At 31.8% G+C, this 10,932-nt stretch overlaps 1 pseudogene; it reads left to right on the top strand.

Moving 5' to 3' along the window:
- Window positions 1-2,545: 2,545 nt before the first annotated feature.
- LOC105124066 (UPF0548 protein At2g17695-like) lies at window positions 2,546-4,539 on the top strand (annotated as a pseudogene).
- Window positions 4,540-10,932: the final 6,393 nt, after the last annotated feature.

The raw sequence follows: 10,932 nt of genomic DNA, 5'->3' as shown, positions 1-10,932 counted from the left end.
AATTTTTTTTGTTTAGTTTAGTTTTTTAATATTAAATTTTTTTCTATTTAATTATTAGACTTTCATGACACGTATTCCGGGCTTGACGGGTTAACCCGTCAATTTTTTTTTCTATTTAGTTATCAAACTTTCATGACGCGAATCTCAGATTTGACGGGTTAATCTGGTTTGAAGGGTTAACCCAGTTAATTCAGATATTTTTTTTTCTTCATTAGTTTTTTTCTTCCTGTTATTTTTTTGTAATTAATCTATTTAATTATCACATTTTTATGATACGACCTTGCAGCTAGACCCACATTTAAGACTCTTGAGTCCGGTGTTGTGGCCAGACTCACTTAAACTTGAGTTATATAAGTTTAATATTATTATTAATATTATAAATATTACTCTTGGTCAAAGTTGCAATTAAACCAAAGGCTCTTCGACATATCTTTGCAAAAAAACCAAACACTTTTAAATCTTAGCCTTTTTTGATATTTTTTATGCAAGAAAAAAAATTAACCCATGGCATGTACCCTTGTTTTTTATTTTTCTCCTTTTCTTTTTAATCCTTTTACTGTGGATTGCATAATACAGTTCATAGTGAAAAAGCTGATGCTTTTGGTTTTTTTTTAATCTTTTTTTTTAATTTAGTTTCTTAATATTAATTTTTTTCTATTTAATTATCAGACTTTCATAACATGGATTCTAGGTTTGATGGGTCAACCCAATTTATTCATATTTTTTTTCTTTTTCTTCATTATTTTTTCTCTCTTTGCTTTTTCCTTTTTAATCAATCTTTTTTATTTTTTTTTATTAATAATAAATTATTTTTCTATTTAGTTATCACACTTTCATAACACGAATTTCAGGTTTGATGAGTTAACCTGATTTGACGGGTTAACCAAGTTGATTCAAATTTTTTTCTTTTTCCTCATTAGTTGGTTTTTTTTATTTTTAATTAATATTTTTTTATTTAATTTAGTTTATTAATATGATTTTTTTTTCTATTTAGTTATCGACTGATGTCTTTAGTTTTGTTTTTGTACCCTTGACTCTAGACTGCACAGTGCAGTTCATAGTGAAAAAGCTGATGCTTTTTGTTTATTTTTTTTTTACTTTTTAATTAATTTTTTCTTTTAATTTGGTTTGTTTATGTTAAATTTTTTTCTATTTAGTTATAAGACTTTCATGACACAGATATCATGTTTGACAGGTTAACCCAGTTAATTTAGATTTTTTTTCTTTTTCTTTATTAATTTTTTTCTTCTTATAAGTTTTTTTTTCTTTTATTGTTTCTTTTTATTTAATATGTTTTTATTTAATTTAATTCATCAATATTAATTTTTTTCTATTTAGTTATCGACTGATGCCTTTATTTTTTCTTTTTGTTTTTTTGCTGTTTTTATGCCTTTAACTGCGGATTACACACTATAGTCTACAGTGAAAAAACTGATGTCTTTTTGTTTGTTTTTTTCCTTTTTAATTAATTTTTTTAATTCAATTTAGTTTATTAATGTTCAATTTTTTTTTTATTTTGATATTAAATTTTCATAACACGGATCCTGGGTTTGACGGGTTAGCCAGTTAATTTTGTGGTAACCCGTCAATTTTTTTTTTCTATTTAGTTATCAAACATTCACAACATGAATCCAAGGTTTGACGGGTTAATCTAATTTGAAGGGTTAATCCATTTAATTCAGATTTATTTTCTTTTTCTTCATTAAATTTTTTTCTTTCTTTTGGTTTTTTTTAATTAATATATTTAATTATCATACTTTTATGACATAACCTTGACGTCAGACCCATATCCAAGACTATTGAGTTTGATATTACAATCAAACCCACTTAAACTTGGGTTATACAAGTTTAATATTATTATAAATATTATTCTTGGGTCAAGTGTTGCAGCCACACCCAAGACTCTTGGGTATAACTTTATAAAAAAACTTAATACTTTTAAATCTTAATTTTTTTGATATTTTTTATGCAAAAATCATTGACCCGCGGCATCACGCGGGTCATTTAACTAGTTAATATCTAAAACGTTACATGCTATTGCTAAATATCAACGAGTCTTTCATGTCGAGGGTTGTTGGTGCGGAAGAAAAATTTGAGTTGAAAACTCGTAAAAAGCAGTTTTTGGGATATTTTGTTATTATAATAACTATGTTGATTTAAAGTATTTTTTTATTTTTAAAAATTATTTTTGATATCAGTATATTAAAATAATTTAAAAATATAAAAAATATTATTTTAAATAAAAAATTTTAAAATTTTTAAGAACCCAATGCGATGCAATTGTAGAATCATGGTCCAACCATAAAAAAATATGAACCCTACAAATACAAATTTGTGTTTGGATCATAACCACACAAGTTGTTTTTGTGATTTGCTCTAGAATGTAGAAGCAACCACAAAAAGAAATACATTCTTGAACGACTTGCCACCTGCGTTTATTGATACGTTCTTTCATTTACTGGTACGTTCCACGTATTCGGAAATTGATCCAATTTCACCAATGTCGTCTACGTCTACCAATAAATGCAGGTGGCAAGTCGTTTAATACGAAGAAGCTCCAAGAGACAAGTCGTTGTGGGCTTCACTGACCTTTGCAGCTGACATCTCTCTCCCCTCTTCCATTTCACTCCCTTCCGATTCTCTGAACCATAAACTTCAGACTCTTTGGCACGCAGAGCTGAGAATTGAAGGCACGAATCCAAACCTTTCTTCACTATAAAAGGTAAAAAGCTCCAGAATTTCAACTCACAAACAGGGCTTTGTTTTTTTCTTTTAGCTCTGAAAACGTATAAAGACCATTACTTTGCAATCCAATCCCTCAAAGCAGTATTCAATTACAATTTTGGAATCATGTTCTCATCACTGACATTTATTCTTCTGAAGGACTTCATATTTTTTTGAGTAGCAATGGTTTTCTTGTGCTGGGCTAAGCCATCACTTCAAGAACAGAAGGATTGTCTAAACAAGTATAAAAAAACTGACCCTTTAATATTGAATTTCTTTCTTCCACAGTTTTGTCATTTCTTATGTATAGCTGATGCTTAATTGCTTATTAACAGGTCAGATGGATTTAATTATGACTCTAAGTACAGGGGAGCTACTTCCAAACATGCGTCTTCTCTCAATGAGCTTTCAAAAGATGGTTTCTTGATTAACCATGCTCGTGTGTTGAGACTTATGAAAAGGGCAAGTTGGCTCTTGAAAATTGGAGGTCTGTGAATTTTATTTTTTTAAGTGAGAAATGTTAATGTTGGGGTATGATTCATGAATATTTTTTTGTTTAATTTGATTGCAGGCATTTTGGGTTTGACTGGGGATTTGTTGATTCGAAGACTCCGATTCGAAGTGGAGTGAAGTTTTGTGTATGTGTAAAGGAGTTTTTGCCTTGGGTTATGATGCCTCTTCAGATTGTTTATGTAAATGAAAGCAGGAGTTCCAAGAAGGATATGGCTTCGTTTTGTTTCGGTGGCGGTACCCTTCAAGGTCACTTGCTGGTTAGTGATTCTTTGTTACAAGTTTAATTTTGGAGATCTAGACTTGTTGTGACTCTTTGCTGACGTTGAAATTTGATGACGCGAACCTTGTTAGTCACCATGTCAATATATAGGAATCAAGAATTTGACATACATCATTTCATTCAGTTGACACATCATGCTTGCAATGAGGTGCTTGATTCCCCCCCACCCCCCCCTTTTTTTTTCCTGGCCTTTAGGTAGTTGAGCTATCATGATCTACTGATGTTATCAAAATGGATACAATCAATAAATCAACTAATTAATAGCTTGATGTAGCATAGCAGCTGCGAGCAGATCATGGTTGCTTGACTATGGGTTGGCTTGACAGCCTGCTGCATAATGTTGCTACAGCTTGTTTGCTTTGTCTGTTGAGTGTTGAGCTTTCCTTTTGTTTTTTTTTCTTGCTGAATCTTCTTTTTAATGGATAAAGTAATATTAGAAAAGCATTTGAATGTTTTGTTTCATACTGTCTAGTCATTTCCACATTCAAGTTTTAGCCTGCTAAGCCTCTTTGGCATACATAAACACAGGCCATTACTAACATTTTACTGGGGAACAGGCTGGGGGAGAGCGTTTTTCAATTGAAATGGATGAGAAGAACCAAGTGTGGTACGAGGTCCTTTCCTTCTCAAAGCCTGCCCACTTTGTCATTTATCGGGTACCCATATGTTCAACTGAGGCAAAAGTTTTTTGCTCATCAGTCTAGCAATGCTGTTGTAAAACATGTGTCTGGTTCATAATCCTATTCATTTTTAAACTTTCTGTCACTTATCGGGTACCCATATGTTCAACTTAGGCAAAAGTTTTTTGCTCATCAGTCTAGCAATGCTGCTGTAAAACATGTGTCTGGTTCATAATCCTATTCATTTTTAAACTTGAATTCAAGCACTGAGTAATTGTCATCAGCTCATAACTGTTCTGTTCTAGTGAACAAACTGCTCAAGTGTTGGTTTGACATTGCTGTGGAAGGTCCTTTTCCTTCCACACAATGAAGGGAAGATCATATAATCCAATTTTTACTTAAGAAGCGGGAAAAATATAATTAAGAAAAGATATAGAATTTACAAAGACAGCTTTTAAACTGTCGTTAACCAAACTCCTACTACGCTTTAGATTAGGTGAACTAATATGCATAAAGAAGGGATCACCAATCTACCATTTGTCTGGTGCTTAAATCTAAAACCAATCTGCTGAAAGAAGAAAAATCAAATCCCCATGATGCTGATTCAACCATCCCTTAACTTCTGTTGAATTTGTTAAATCATATCAACGTGGATGTCAAGCCTCTATCTGCTCTGTTAGTTCCTAAAAAGGCTTCTTTAACTGCTCCCGTGTAAAGATCAAGTTAAGAAAATTACTCCAAAGAGACAGATAAAGGATTGCTATCTGAAAAGAAAAAAATTTCATGGTCAGTCATCAAAAAGAAAAAAAGAAGAAAACAAAACTATTTATAAGTATGGGATTTGGTCTGCTGAATATGTAGGCTAGAATCATACGACTGCATGGGCATAAAACATGGATGCTTTTGTGTCTGGATGCTTCTGTAGCAATCATTACAGGTGTGTATCCTACTAATTCTGATAATTGCCATTAACTTAATCTAGTAGCATTCTGGAATGAATCTTTTTTTTCTCAATGATTGTGAAATCTTAACTATTGATCTAAGGAGTTCAAGTTATTTTGAGTTCAGTGCAATGTCCCGTGAACGTGCAGAAGAGTAACCAAAGCTGCAGAAAATGTCTACCCTTGTGCATATTTTCCCCGCAAGATATTAACTCCACCATTAACAGATCAAGCCTCAAACAAAACATGGATATAGTACTTATGCATATGATAATAACGTTAATAGTAGTATAATTACTCTCAAATTGTATTTTTTTCTAAGAATAATTGTTATCGAATTGTTGATTTTTAAACGACATAGTTTTCCCTTTCCCTTTCCTTTTCTTTTTGCGTAGAATTCCATCTTAGCTCTATTGTACCAGGATTTAATTTTGGTGTTGTTCTTGGCAGAAACAACCAAGGGCATGCGGTAAACCACAATCGGAGTAATTCTAATGCCTAAGTCGATATAATGCCAAAGTTGGATAATTGTACCTTAGTATAATTGGATTCAGATAGCAACAATTCGAGTAGGAATTAATATTTTTGATTAAATTGGATTATCATGAAATTAATGTAGTCTGTATCAGGTGGATTCCAGCAGATGTTGAGCAGGGTACCCAGAACTCTGTCACCATGTTCTTGAAAAAAAAAAAAAACAATGAAAATAATCCTGTAGGTTCTTAACTCCATCAAGTGCTTTCATTCCCCTAGCAAGCTGATGAAGTTTCCAAGCTGATAAAATCCGTACAATCCAAAAAGGTTTACAGCTGTAATTAACAGCGTTTCCTTCACAAAGCATGTTCAAGAGAGAAAACGGGCAAGCAGGTTTCTGATCCAGTTAATATATCGAAGTGCTCATCTTTTTCCAAGCAACAAAAATGCTCTGCCGCATCCGCGAGAAATCTTCATCTGCCGGGAGAAGAATCGATCTTATTTTCTCTTACCATATAGTTTAACCAAAACACTTGATCTCACAAAATTGAAACGGTTAATCAGTCTCTCAAACCATCAAATATGAACATGGGTGGAGGGACCGGATTTGACCAATAACTAAAACTATAAGGCCTTATATGATCAAAATTAAACTAGAGGGGTAAATATGAATAGTTTCTGGGGCTTGAAGGACCATGAATCCATTTTACTTAAGAAAAAAACACACCAAACCTCGTCGCAAAGCAACCAGCTTTGACACCTTCTCCAGACAGAAAAGGCAAAGAACATAAGTGAGAAATAAATATAAAGCTCAAGGAAAGAAAAAGAAAAAGACTAAAAAGAAAGGATAAAACAAGAGAAAAAAGATTAAAATAGCTACAAGTAGAAGAAGAAAACAATAACACATGATGACAAGCAAATAAGTTATTCAGAACACGAATCAGTTGAGAGGAGTAGCAAGAGGGGAACGAAATAAATATAAAAAGCTGAAAGTAAACTCCCAACACCCAAACTCTCTATAAGCGCTTCCCCTTAAAAGAGAAAAGAGGGAATTTTATTATTAAAAAAAGAAGAAGCATGGGGGCTCGCCGAAAAAATAGCAAAGCAAAGCACTATGAAGCAAGAAGGCATATACTTGAGAAACTAAAAGATCTAAATAAGATATAAGAGTATAAATAATTTTTTTTTTAAAATGAAATTAGCATGCAGAAAAAATAACTGGAGAAAGTAGACATTAAAAAAATGAAATGAAAAACCTCAACCCCTGCGAGTGATGGAGAGAAGTAATTAAAAATTTAAAACAACTGGAATCAAAACAATGATCGCCACGTGCCCAAGGACCCATAATTCTCAAGTGTTCTCCCTAGTCAATGAAAAATAATAAATAAAAGGTTCCTACACCATTATAACTAAAATCAAACATAAAAAATATCCTAGAATTTTTGATGATTTATTTATTATAAGTATTTAGTATTAATCTAAATATAAAAAAAGTATATGTAAGTTAAGCTAAAGATACTATTTTACTCTTAATAGATAAGTTTATACAAATATTATTTAATATCTCCCTTGAAACTCATGATATGGTAGTTACAAGTATCGAGAGTTTCTTAACTAGAAAATGAAAATGAGAGATAGAATGCGTCTTAGTAAAGAAATCTGTATTCTACAAGGAATAAGGAATAAGGAACAAAAGACAAAGTAATGGTGCCATACTTGAGATGATGACGAGTAAGATGACAATTGATCTTAATGTGCTTAGTTCGCTTATGAAAAAGCGAGTTATGAGCAATTTGAATAGAACTCTGGTTATCGCTATACATAGGAGTAGGATGAGAAAATAAAACTCTCATATCAGTAAGTAACCAACGTAACCAAACAATATCTTTGGTAGTAGATGTTATGGCACGATATTCTACTTCGGTGGATAATGGAGAAACAATATATTGTTTCTTGCTCTTCCAAGAAATAAGAGAATAACCTAAAAAAGATACATAACCTAGGAACAAACGTGCAATATGTGAGATTACTATCATGATTAGTATTGGAGTATGCATGCAGCTTCAAGAAAGACATGAATGAAAGTAAAAGACTCTGAAAAATTATACACTGAAGATATCGCAAGATACAAATAACAATTACCTAGTGAACAGTAGTAGGAGAAGTAACAAACTGACTAACAACATGAACAACATATACAATATCTAGACGAGTAATGATGAGATATACCAAGCTCCCAATAATATTATGATATATAGTGGGATCTATCAGAGATAAACCATAAAAAAAAGAGTACCTTACGTTAATTTCAATAGCAGTATCTATATTCTTGTTATCAGTAAGTCTAGCCTGCTCAAGAATATCTGTGATATATTTCAACTGAGAAAGAAGCTAGCTTTTAGGTGAGTATGTTATCTCAATACCCAAGAAATATCGAAGATAACCTAAATCCTTTATTTCAAATCATTTAGCTAACTCTGTCTTCAAAATTGAAATACCATCAATGTCATAACCAGTAATAATCATGTCATCAACATATAAAGATAGAATGATACGATCTGCACTAGTGCACTTAATATAAAGAGCAGAATCGGGACTACTAGAAACAAAGCCAAAAGACAAGATCACAATAGAGAATTTCTCAAACCAAGCACAAGGTGCTTGCTTGAGACCATATAATGCTTTCTTAAGCTTACAAACATATCTAGAGTTATGTGAAATACCAGGAGGGGGTGCCATATAAACTTCTTTTTGAAGATCTCCATTCAAAAAGGTATTTTTAACATCAAGCTAAAAAATATGCCACTGAAGAATTGAAGTTATGTCAATAAAAGTAAATAATAGTCATTTTTACAATAGGGGCAAATGTCTTCTCATAATCCTTACCAAATTATTGAGAGTATCCTTTTGCAATCAGCCTAGCTTTGTACGTTTAATAGATCATTAGATTAGTCTTGATCTTATATACTCAACGATAACCAACAACACTCTTACTAGGAGGTATAGGAACTAGATCCCATATATCTATCTTATACAAAGCAAAATGTTCCTCATCTATAGCTTGCTGCCAAAATGGATCAAGAATTGTCTCTTTATAGGAAAAAGGCTCAAAGAGACAATAAATAGAAACTAAAAAGAAAGTAAATGATGAGGAATAAAAAGACTAAGAAAAACCTGGTAGTTTTATGGACTTACGAATACGAATGTACTGACATAGATGTAGATCCACGAGCTCAGATGAAGCTTGAGGGGTTGTAGATGAGAATAGAGCTTCAGGTACGCTAGAGAGTAAAGTATCAATACCTGCAGAGTTATGAGTACAAATTGGTCGAACATTGGGAGATGTATTATTATCAGAATCATTGGAAAAAAGGGTCTATATGAATAAGATTATGTTTAGTCAAGCTATTACTAGTGGATGGAATAAGAAAAAAGATCTATGCTCAAGAAAGACAACATGACGAGACATAAAGTTTTTGAGTTATTTTATCAAAACAACGATACTCATTTTTACTTTCACCATAACCTAGAAAGATACAAACAACATATTGAGAGGATAACTTACTAAGTTCTATAAAAGGACGAAGAATAAAACAAGTACAACTAAAAACTCTAAATGAAGAATAATTAGGAACATACCCATATAACTTTTCAAAGAGAGATAGACTCGAACTGTGAAAAGATAAAATTATATTAATTAAACTTATAGTAGTAAGAATAGCTTATCCCCAAAACTCATTAGGAACAAAAGCAAACAACAAGAGAGAATAACTAGTTACAACAATATGCCTATGTTTCTTTTCAGCAACACCATTTTGCTCAGGAGCATTTGTACATAAAGTTTAGTGGATGGTTAAATTTAAGGCAAACAATTGAAAAAATTTATTAGAAGTGTATTCTCTACCAAAATCACACCTAAAACATCTGATCACAACAGAATGTTGAGTTTTGATAAGAACTAAAAAACTGCATATATCTCAAGAAAAATAGAATGATGTTTCATTAAATAAACCCAACAATAACGAGTATAATCATCAATAAAAAAGATATAATATCAATACCCACCTCCTGGTATTTCAAAAAGACATAAATGGTGAAGAAGAAACAGAAATACTTTGATTAAAAGGTAAAATGAAAAATTTCACCAGTTCACATCCACTATAATTAGAAATGTCAGAAGTTTTTAAATTTCTTAAAGCTTCTATGGATGCTAAAAATCTCAAACGAGAAGATAAAACATATCCTAGACAAGAATGCCATAAATAAAAACTAGAAGATAAAGGACTCAAATGAAAAGAAGATAAATCAACAGTAATAGTAGCAGCAACGATAATTGATACTTTTAACTCATTTAAAATGTATAGTCCATTGTCTTTATGACTTGTCCTAATCAGCTTCTGAGACTGCAAATCCTGTACATAAAAAAAATAAATTAAATAATTACTAGAATCATACATTTGACGAATATAAGCAAGATTCAATTTGAGATTTAGAATAAGATAGACATTAGAAAAAGACAAGTTAGGTATGACAATAGAACCAACACTTGTTAAGGGTATGAGAATGCCATTAATAGTCATAATAAGAATGGAGAGTAAAAGGAAAACAGAGGTAATATATAAAAAATATAAAGATATATGATATGAAACACCAGAATTCAAAACTCATTCAGAATATGACATACCTAAGGAACTATAAGGCAACTGACGTATGAAAAAAAGTGGACATTGCTTGTAGCTGCAAGGAGAGAAATATTTGAAATTTCTCAGTCAAAGTATTAGGATCGATAATAGAGCCTAAAGAAGCTACTATTGCGGTATTGTGGTGTGAGGGTTTATAACCCTGAGGCAGTCTATAAGCATTAGATTGTAACTGGTTGCCAGACTTTCAAGCTTGATTCTGTTGTCTCAACTTAGGACACTAAGCCTTTCAATAACCTTTTTGCTTACAGAAACAACACTCATCGAAGCCAACCCTTATGTAAGGCTTATGGTGGTGATTGAAGAATTGATTAGAAGGTATTGCTAGTATAGAAAGATTTGAAGCAGAAAGAATACCATTTTCAGAATATGACTGAAGACATATTTCTTCAACCAATAACTCACTGACAACTGATTCAACAGAAGGTAGTGGTGAACAATGAAGTATTGAACCTCTAAGTGCTTTGAAATCACTAAGAAGTGTTGTTAAAAATTGTATCAATCATTGCTGCTCTATAAGTTCAATATAAGCACTGCATGCTTTTAATTTTGTTGATTCTGTAAGAGCCAATTGATCCTAAATATCTGTTATGACAGAATAAAACTCATGAATACTCATATTCTTTTGGTGAAGAGCTCGTATGTTATTCTCTAACTAATACTGTTTTGTAAAATTTGAT

Source organism: Populus euphratica, unplaced genomic scaffold, assembly GCF_000495115.2.
Source record: "Populus euphratica unplaced genomic scaffold, PopEup_1.0 scaffold12.1, whole genome shotgun sequence".
Lineage (NCBI taxonomy): Eukaryota > Viridiplantae > Streptophyta > Magnoliopsida > Malpighiales > Salicaceae > Populus > Populus euphratica.
This window is presented reverse-complemented; position numbering and strand designations above follow the sequence as displayed.